Raw genomic sequence first — 11,082 nt, 5'->3', positions numbered from 1 at the left:
GGAAGGGGTGGGGTGGGGTGGGAGGAGTGTTTGCCAAGTGGAAAGGGAAAAATTGTGTATTTACATTTTTTAAAACCATATAGAATAAGAACTGACTGTTTCCTGTCTGGAAATCAAAATCTTCATTTATATTTAGAGATCGTTTTAATTTATTTATAATGAATGAACTGACACTAACAAGGGAGATGTTTGGACCTATACAATATCTAGCTAGGTGTTTGTAAATAGTCTATTCTGCTGTGACCATATGCCCCTGATTCTCATAAATCGTCGTAGTGCCTATCATTGTCAGAATAGAGTACTTAGAGCCCAATCCTGCAACCCTTACTCAGGCAAGCAAGTAATTTGCTGGAGTAAGGGGTTCAGAATCATGGCTAGTCCTGCAAAGGGATCCACAAGAAGGGTCATAAGGTTACTCGGTGCAAGAATAAGGATCTGCATTCAAACCCCTTTGCAAATGTGGGGGCCTTTATTTGTCAAACCTAAACAGCTCACATTCAAAAATTGTCTACTCAAGTTTTAAATTAAACAGATTTAATGCATAGATTCACTCAGTAGCAAGTGTATCGTGGGCACAATCCTGCAGTCTTTACTCAGGCAAACTCACACTGAGCTCATTGAGAGTTTTTGCTTGAATAAGGACTGCAGGGTTGGGCTATATCATTTTTATTTTATTTTTTTTAATGTTTTCTTTGATTTGTGCTGTTTAGATGGGAAAAAGTAGAGAATGTACATTGCATTGAAAACCTGACCAAAAGCAATATATTTGTAAGAAAACATATCACATGCAAAATATTACCTATCTCTTAGCAGGTTCTGCAGCATTTTTATGCTAAGTATACGATTTTGATTTTTAGAATGATTTTTACCATTTACAGTTTCTCATACTCATGTGTAATATGTAATAATGACCTTAATATGAAGGAGTCAGACCTTGGGTTGGCATATTAATCTGTATTATCTTGATTTTTCTTAAATTATGTGCAGAGAAATAAAATGAAATTAGTACAGAAACCCTCCCCACACTGTTTACAGATTCATTAAAAATGCTTTAGCGAAAGTACGTACCCTAAGATGGGGAGAAAAATATTTATTGAAAGAAATGAAAACCCAGAAGATTTTCTATTTGTTTTTTTTTTTTTCACTGTGGTGTGTTATTGGGGGTGGATGTTTAAACTGTTTAATTCCTTCTGTGTAAAGAGCCTGCTGCCCAGAATAAAGTTACTCTTGAAGAGATGTTGACTTAAGTGTTGTTTTTCATTCAGATGCTAATATCTAGGGATAGTTAATTATATTTTTAAATAATAACCCTTGCATTTAATCCCTTTTGAATTTTGCTTCTACCAAAGATCTTTTTGTCTGCAAGTTCCAGGTTATGATCTTTATCCAAATATGTGACATTTTGTCAGCTTCTGTCCCTTACAGTTAAACACTGAGATCATCTCCATTAAAGCCACTAACGGTGTTGGAGAGTTAGAGCTTGATGGCTGAGCCAAACCTGAGTGGCTCTGCAACCCCAATCACCCAGCAGCAATGCCCAGAGTATGGAAGTGGGCTCAGGAGCCACTGCTGTGACTTGTGTGTGGGGTGAGCTTGCTCTTCCACCCCATGGCCTCCTTGAGCATGTAGCGTGAGACTTTGCCTTAAAACTATTCAAAGACTGAAGCTTGTGCAGAATCGTTATTCAGTGAGGTATACTGTTGGCAGTATAAGGTACCAGTGTGCCTGCCTAGATAGAGTTTCTAAGATGTTCATCATGCCTTATAAAGCTCTAAATGACCCGAGACCTGCCTATAGGAGATCACCTCTCTTCCTGTGACACACTGCCACAGCTGTGGTCAATGGAGATGCTCCAGTTGGATCTGCCTTATAAAAGCAAAGGAGACTGCTGATGGGGGATACTCTAAGAGCCACTGGGTGCTGGAACTTGTTTCCCACCTCCTTCCACCCTTTTGGTTCACAGCCTGAATCTAATTTCCTTCTAAGTATGCCAAAGCCATGTAGTTGAGAGAGATTGTGAGAGAGGTTGAAAGGCTTGTTCCTGGGGGAGAGGAAAAAGGGCTTTTCTGGTTTTGAGTTGCTCATCCACACAATTAATGTTGAGTATTCAGTGCTGCTGGTGGTCATTGTTACTGGAAGTTTGGTTATTTTTTAGGACACCTAGAGCTGTCTGAATGGTTTTTTCCCCCTTTTTGTTTGTTTGTTTGTTTGTTTCAAATGTTTTTACATCTAAAATTGCCTAATGCAAAATATTTTTAATAATGCAAAAACTTGTTTTGCAGTATAGTGAAATAAAACATCCTAGAAATATTTTACTAATAGAGATTATTACTGTTCCATCGAGGGGAAAAAAATACAGCAGCAGCATGTTCCTGTGTCCTGATTAAACACTCAAGCCAGGAAATGACACCTAAAGTTGCCCATGTATCTTTAACAACACCTATCTTCATATGCATTTTAAACAGCCATCTATAGACCTACAAGGCAAACGTAGCAGACTTTCAATATTTCTCTGTGCTGTATTGTTTCTGAATCGGAATTAATTTGCAAACTGGACACCATTAAATTAGGCTTGAATAAAGACTGGGGGTGGATGGGTCATTACGCAAAGTAAAACTATTTCCCCATGCTTATTCTCCCCCACCCCCTTACTCACACCTTCTTGTCAACTGTTGGAAATGGGCCATCCTGATTATCACTACAAAAGTTTTTTTTTTCTGCTGCTGATAATAGCCCACCTTAACTGATTACTCTTGTTTCAGTTGGTATGGCAACACCCATTTTTTCATGTTGTGTGTGTGTGTCTATGTATATGTATATTATATATATCTCCCTACTGTATTTTCCACTGCAAGCGTCCGATGAAGGGGGTTTTAGCCCATGAAAGCTTATGCTCAAATACATTTGTTAGTCTGTAAGGTGCCACAAGGCCTCCTCATTCTTTTTTGCTGATACAGACTAACATGGCTGCCACTCTGAAATTTGCAAAAAGAAAAGGAGTACTTGTGGCACCTTAGAGACTAACCAATTTATTTGAGCATAAGCTTTCGTGAGCTACAGCTCACTTCATCGGATGCATTCAGTGGAAAGTACAGAAGACGTTTTTATATACGCAAACCATGAAAAAATGTGTAGTGATAATCACCCATTTTTTCATGGTTTGTGTGTATAAAAACGTCTTCTGTACTTCTGTAACACGGCTGTTACTCTGAACTCTGACATTTGTATTTCGGTTACTCATGCTTTTTGTGTGATTTGAGTAAGCAGACCATAAGAAGACTTGCTTTTTTTGATACCTAGAATGGCAGCACCTTGATACAACTAAAAGCCAATCCTGAGCAAACCTTGTTTAAACAGGGGCAGCAGCAGCATTGCTTTCCAATTTGGAAATCAGATTTTAAAAAAAGAAAGGCAGACTGCCACATGCAGCGCCTCACTTGGATGTGTCTGGAGTCTTGGAAGCTTGACTACCCTACGTTCTCCTACAAATGGACCTTGAGCTTGTTTGGAGGTTCTAGCAGGGGAGCGCAGCTACCGTAAACCCTTGACCGAAGAACGGTACTCCTCTATCTGGGAGGTCGTCCTCTTCGACCGAGCGCGCAGCTTCGGGAGGGACGCACATGGAGCGGTGAGGGAGGAAGGGGACACCCGCCTAGCCAGCCAGATCAGCCGAATCAACCCTGGCGATCAATGGGGTGACAGATGTCGCAGCCAGATCGCCCTCACATCCAAAGCTACATAGGGCTAGTGCGCTATATAAAGCTTGAACGGTTCGATGACTTTACAGTTAGGGTGACTAGCTAAGCGGGAGCTGTGGGACCAATTGACTACAGCTAGTGGACTTTACTGTAACAGATACCAGGACTGGTGAAAACTGATCCTACCCCAAAGAGAGCCCCAAATGTTTTGCACTATATTTCTCTCCCAAAAGCCTCTGCAGCATTTGCAAATTACCAGCCTCTCTACTGGCGGTTCTCCCCGCTTGCCCCCGCCCACTGGTGTCGCGAGGCGGGAGGGGGGGCGGAGTCGGCGCGCGGGAGCTGCGCTGGGGCGCGCGCGCGGTGCTACTCTTCCCGCTGCCGGGGGGGGTTTGCCCCCCGCCCCCACCCCGGGCGGGGCTAGTCCCGCTTTCATGTGTAACCCCCTGTGGCTTGCGTGGGGGCTGGGCTTGGTTCGGGAGTAAGGAGGTACGGGCCCGTACGGCCTACCGGCCCACGGTGACCGCCAGTACCGGCCCGCGGCAGCGCTTTAGTGTCGCTGCCCCTTTTGCCCCCCGGGGCAGAAGTAGCTGCCCGGGGGCAGTGATTTAAAAGGGTTGTGTTGCAAATCCCTTTCGTTTTAGTAGGGGTCGGGTTAATGCAACTTTCCGTGTCGGGGAGAGGGGGTGTTTAAATGCAGTTGGGGGGGAGCGGATGTAACTTTCTCCATATAAAAGCAAATCAGGCTCCGCCTGTAGCTTTGAGGCTGCAAGAACTATTTTGGGGGTGTGTAAAGTGTAGTTTTATCCTTGTTTTATGGGACAACGGGAGGAGAGAAGGCACAGAGCAACACGGGTGTGGCTCCCACCCCACCTCTGAGAACATCTCCAGCTGTTACATATTTCAAGAAAAGGCCCAACAGCTGTTACTTCTGGCTCTGTAAATCCCCATATAACACTGACCCTGGGAAAGCTGGTGCCTGGAGCTGGCCCTGTGGGCTCCTGTACAAGGGAAGCTGCCTGTTTGGTGTCCTGAGCTAGAAAGCGACCTAGCAGGGAACAGACTGCAGGATAGAGCTCTGCTCAGCGCTGAATGGTCCTGCTGCTGGCCATATGTGCATAGGGACCACTTGCCCTAACAGCTGGCAATCTTATGTACAGCTGGAGTTCCTTATTTAAATCCCGTTAGCTGTCTGTAGCAGCCTCCTTGGGATGCGCTGTTTCCATCCACCTGAGAACTGCATTCCTGGAGGGGGGGTTGCTGTGCCTCAGTGGGTCACAGCTGAGAGTGCCAAACTCGGGACAAACTGCTGAGAAATAGGGCAGACTCACCCTAAACTGGTGATTATTCTATCATTAGATTATACCAGTCACAAAAGTGAACATCTGTCTCACCACACCGGTTAACAAGCATAAGTGCTGGAACTAGGAGTGTTCGGGATGGGGGTGCTGCTGCTGCTGCACACCCCCTCACCCATTTGAAGTAGTTTCCATTATGTACAGGGTTTACATTTTGATTCAGTGGCTCTCAGCACCCCCACTATACAAATTGTTCAAGCACCCCGTTAAGAAGACAAAAAAGCAATTTCCTTAGGCATTCCAGCTCTTAGCTCACTACCCAGCTACTAGACTCTCTGATGAGTGGGTACTGAAACCTAATTTAATCAAAGAGGTCCTTCTAATCTCAAGAGATCAGCCACTTAGCCAGGTCAATATATAACCCCAATCTTACCCAATAATCACACTGATGCCAATCCTTTAATAACTTAAGGTTTAATAATAAAATAAAAGAATGAGTTAATAATGGTTATTAGATCATATACATACAAATCATTGGAAAGTCCTTATGTCAGGTTTGTAGCAGTGATGAAATAGACTTCAAGATTATAAAGTCTCTCTGGTAACTTCCAAAAGATTGGAAGGTCCAAAGTCCATAGTTCAAAATGTTCCTTTTTGATGTAAATCCACAGACCTGAGAATCAGGGCAGGAAAGAGGCAAAATGGAGGTATCTCAGTGGTCTTTTATATCATTTGCCATTGTTATGCTTATAAGAAGCTCACGGAATCTTTTAAAAGGGGATAAGGCAATACACCATGTCTATTGTACTAATTTAAAGCTAGCAAAATGGAATACAATTTTACTTGAGACAGTTTCTTTTGGCCTACACGGTGTGCCTGAAAATTTACTGTTTCAAAGTTCACAGCCTTTGTTTTGTGGAAAATTTCTGGCCCAAGATGGAGTCCAGGGTCACATGAGCATATCACATGTCCTTATGTGCTTTGACTCACAGGTGCAGTCATTGCATTGTCCATTCTTGTTGAGGCATCCACAGGAAAGCTTACTGGGTGGGATGAGTTTCCTCTATGGCCCATTGTTAGAGTGAAGTGCCCTTAATTGGTAATTAACATACAGCTATCTGGCCTTGATGGAAATCTTATCTGGTGGGTGTTACCCAGTAATACAACATATGTATAAGATACAAGTCTATGGCCAATGTTCATAACTTTAGATACAAAGATGATACATGCATATAAACAGGATAATCATACTTAGCAAATCATAACTTTTCCATTGATAACCTTACGACATACTTTGTACATGATTTGTTACAATTGTATAACAGTGGTAATATCAGTTATATAAAGAGCCATATTCAATCATACAGCATCACAAAGGGAAAGAATAAAATCAGAAAAATGGCAGGTAGGAGTGGAAGGTCAGAGGCGTATCCAGCTTACAAAGAATGATGCTGAAATGCTACTTGGAAGTGTTTCCTTTTGTTGTAGGTCAGAGGATAGGCATTTTAAGGCTCCCCTCTCTGGTTTAATGGTGTTAGTGTCTGATATTTGGTACTCCCTATGTGCTTTCTTCCTAGTGGCATTAGGAAGAGCAGAAGCAGAATCAAGATTGCTATGTGACTCCAGGCTCGGAGGACAGAATGTTGACTCTAAGCTTTATTCATTTATATGTACACTATCTCTCTCCCCAACCCCTTTCTCTGAATAGTCCTAGCATCTGGTGTTCACTCTCCCTCACAAACACATATGGCCTTTGTTCCTTCTCCCACACAAACAAAATCCCAAATCCCTGTGGCTTCTGTGGTCTGGAACTCTTGTGCCCTTGAGCAGGGAATGGTGTTTAGAAATCACACTGATTAGGTATTTTGGAAATCCTAGATGAGAAATCCTTGCCCCAACCCTGCTGATCTCTAACCTGAAGGCCTCTTTTACCCTGTGCTGTTGCTATGGGCCATTCTCCCATGCAGTTCTAGCTCTGCTGGCTCCTAGTTGTGCTGCCATTTGTTGGGCACCACTCAAAATGCTTTTGATTTTGGGCTTTTGAATACAAGGAGCAGTAACTAAGCCTCTTCCCCCTAACCCACCTTCTTTTTCTTTTTAGCTGCTTGTAATCTGTGATGGCAATAGCGTGACCAGATGTCCTGATATTAGGGGCTTTGTCTTATATATGCAATTATTACCCTCCTCCCCCTCCAAAAAAAGTGTTCTGATTTTTCACACTTGCTATCTGGTCTCCATAGATGGCAACAGGGTTGATGTACAGAACTGTTTACCTGACTCTTTCCTCTACCTTCCCTTCAGGTTCCTCTCCGCTTCTGCAATTTAGCTGCTCTTCCTACTGAGCAGTTAGGGCCGGGGGGGGGGGGGGGGGGGGAAGGAAGAGGGAAGAGCTGCCCTGTCTATGGCCTTGTTTATGGGGGTGGGGGTTGGGTTTTTTTCAACCAAGTTAGCTCAAACCAGCTAGACTAACTCAGTTGAAAACCCCACTTAACCCCTGTTAGTGTCCTGACATCACATCTTACAATCAATGTAAGAAGACACAAAACCCTGCTAAACTCAGGCTAAGAGGTTATACCGGGCATGTGCTGACCGCTGCTTTCTGCAGTTCCCATTGACCAGGAACGGCGAACCAGGACCATGCCTGAGGATGGTCAATGTAAGTGAAACGTCTCGCGGCCCACCAGGGGATTACCCTGATGGGCTGTGTGCTGAAGGTTGCCGATCCCTGGGTTATACCATGTCTGTGTTGGTGGTAAGTAGAGCTTTCAGTCAGGTTAACAGCTGGGAAAAAGGCACCTTTCCCCCCCTAATCTAAATAAGGCCTATAACTTAATTTTATACAACAGATGTGCTTTGATGCCCATCTTGTACCCATTATTGTTATGTGAGTGCTAGGCACCTGATCCAAAATCTGTTGAAGTCAATGTGACTCTTTCCACTGACTTCATTGGGCCTTGGATCAAACTGTGAGGCTGTTTGTGTTTTAAGAGGCTAGCATCCATCACTTTGAAAAGGTTTGTGTTCTCTACTGCACAGCCTTGTAGGCCTGGGCATGTTAAAGTTAAAACCTTTTTTATAAAGATTATTAATTACTCCGCATTTGGTCATAAGTGTCATAGTTCACTTTAGGAAAAACAAATTTGTGTAACCCCTTAAGCAACTTTAAAAACTTGTTTGTTTGTTTTTAACTGTCTTTATCTGTATTACAACCCACACCATAAACCAGCAATACTCAGACTGTGGCTGACAAGCTGCAAGTGGCTATTTAATGCATCTCTTACAGCTCTTTGCAGCGCATGATATTAAACACTGATTTAATTATTAACCAACCAGGCTGCTTTACTCTCTTATTAACCAATTAAGTTATTTGCTATGAGAATAGTGACTAAATATTTCCCCTGTCATACTGTTCATATATGAATAGTACAATAGCAAATGAAACAATGAATTCACGCTGCTGATCACTAATTTGGCTCCTGAACCACTGAGGTCTGAGTATGACTGCCTTAGACCATTAAAACACACTGAAACAGCATAAATAGCGAAGACTCTTACTTTTGCATTTTGCTCAGCTTAGGCGGTAGAATAATCTCAGGTTCTCATACACTGAAAAAAAGCTGCAATATTAGGGTTACAAATATTATCGGGCAATATTTGTTTTCACTGACTAAGAGAATAGGAGCAGACCCCGACTCTGTTTGTTGCAGCTGGCTAGCTTCAGTCATTTTTATTCCTGGGACATCAGTAACCAGCTGGAGTCTGGCATTTGTCTTTTGTTTTTATGCCCATTAACTAACAAGCAGTTAGCTGTAGTATTGCACAAGACATCTTCAATGCTGTTCAAAGGCCTCTTTTTTCCCTACTCATGAGGGACACTGCAACATTGAAAACTGTAGTCTATTATTCACATGCAAGCATATACTTTCCCAGATCACTGCACCTGTGGTTCAGAAACCTCTGTACAGATGGAAGCATTCGCCACACCAGCAGAGACTTCCCGTTATGCAGTTATATGCACTGTTGATGTAGCCATGTTGGTTCCAGGGTAATAGAGAGTCAGGATGGGTGATAGCCTTTGCTGGCCCAACTTCTGTTGGTGAGAGCAGTTATTTAGCTGACTTACTGGCGGAGCTGGAACTCTACGCTCTCTTGGCTTATGGCTGCAGAATGGAATTCAGCTCCTACTGAGATACAAACACTAGTCTGTTCAGCACATAATTTAAAAAAAAGAGTCATTCTCCTGGCAGCAGTCTAGCTCAGCAATTTAAAAAGTTTGAATGGTTACATGCTGCTATAAGAACTATTCAGAGAAAGAAATGAGACCCTATTCATGGACCCAAACTTACACAAGTCAGAAATCTCCTTCTATATTAAGTCTTAACCAGTGTGACAGACTGCTGATCCAAGAAATCATTTAAAGTTCCAGCAAATCTTGAATCACCAGGGCTAGAAAGGGATGTTCTAGAGCAGGGGTGGGCAAACTACGGCTGGCGGGCCACATCCGGCCCTTGAGCTCTCGCTGGGGAGTGGGGTCTGGGGCTTGTCCCGCTCTGGTGCTCCAGCCGGGGAGCAGGGTTGGGGGCTGCTCCATGCGGCTCCCAGAAGCAGTGGCATGGACCCCCTTCGGCTCCTACACGTAGGGGCAGCCAGGGAACTCCACTCTGCACGCTGCCCCCACCCCAAGCACCACTCCCGCAGCTCCCATTGGCCGGGAACTGCAGCCAGTGGGAGCTGCAGGGACGGTGCCTGCAGACAGGGCAGTGTGCAGAGCTGCCTGGCCGCGCCTCTGCCTAGGAGCTGGAGAAGGGACATGTTGCTGTTTCCAGGAGCCACTTGAGGTAAGCACCACCCAGAGCTTGAGCCTCCACCAGCACCCCAACCTCCTGCCCCAGCCCTGATCCGCCTTCTGCCCCCCAAACTCCTTGATCCCAACCCAGAGCACCCTCCTACACCCCAAACTCCTCATCCCCAGCCCCAACTCAGAGTCCACCAGCTGGAGCCCCAGCCCGGAGCCCCCTCCTGCACCCTGAACTCCTCATTTCTGGCCCCACCGCAGAGCCCACACCCACAATCAGAGCCCGCCCCCCCTCCTGCAGCCCAACCCCAATTTTGTGAGCATTCAGGCCTGCTGTACAATTTCTATTCCCAGATGTGGCCCTCAGGCCAAAAAGTTTGCCCACCCCTGTTCTAGAGCATTAGAAAATGGATTCCCAGGCTTTCATTTTTTTAATGGTGTATAGTATTCATCGTCCGCTACCATGCAGTTCTGGTACATAACTAATGGAATCCCATATTTCAGATTACCATCTTGCCTCCTCTTTGATTCAGATATAATTTTTCGTGGTTATTAGCTTAGAAACATCTAGAGCATTTAACCTATTTTCTATATAAAACCTATAAAACCTAACTGATTTTTTTAGAGTTTGATTAGTGCTCATTTATTTCTTCATTTGTTTCCCACTAATTAGGGGCCTGGAGAGCCCCCATTCAGGCTGCACCCTGAGACGCTCCTGTGTCCCTGGGGTGAGGCACCTTTATTCTTTCTTGTTTTTAATGGTCATCTTTTTAGTATGTATTTCACATTTTCCAGCAAGAAGGGGAGCCATGGTTGGGGCATACCTGGACATGCTGGTCCAGCTTCTAGGTGAGGGGCCAAGGGACTCCGTGTGCTGCTCCGCCCCAAGCACCAGCTCCACACTCCCCTTGGCCGGCAACAAAGATTGTTTGGTGTAGAGAAACCCATGCTACGAAATTCACTGCAGAGGTATTTTATGTAGGATGACTATAATGTTTATATATCATGTGTAGAGGGGACCCTGTACATTAGTTATAGTACACACTGTGCACTGATAATAGACCACTACAAGAATGACATTCAGCACTGACCCTCTTCTTCCTCCCCTGCTCCCCATGACTTTTGCTGCAAAACCCCTATACCAAGCAAAGTTGTTGGTTTTGGTTTCTTTTCTCCAAAAGGGAGATGTGCCAGAGACTCCATGAAATCTGCTAGGGACTTTGCTATTGCAATTAATTTTTATGTGGCTAGCACTCAGACTGCAGTGATTGGCAGGAGTATAAAGTCCTAA

Source organism: Natator depressus, chromosome 3 (assembly GCF_965152275.1).
Source record: "Natator depressus isolate rNatDep1 chromosome 3, rNatDep2.hap1, whole genome shotgun sequence".
Taxonomy (NCBI): domain Eukaryota; kingdom Metazoa; phylum Chordata; order Testudines; family Cheloniidae; genus Natator; species Natator depressus.
Note: the sequence above shows the minus strand (reverse complement) of the source record.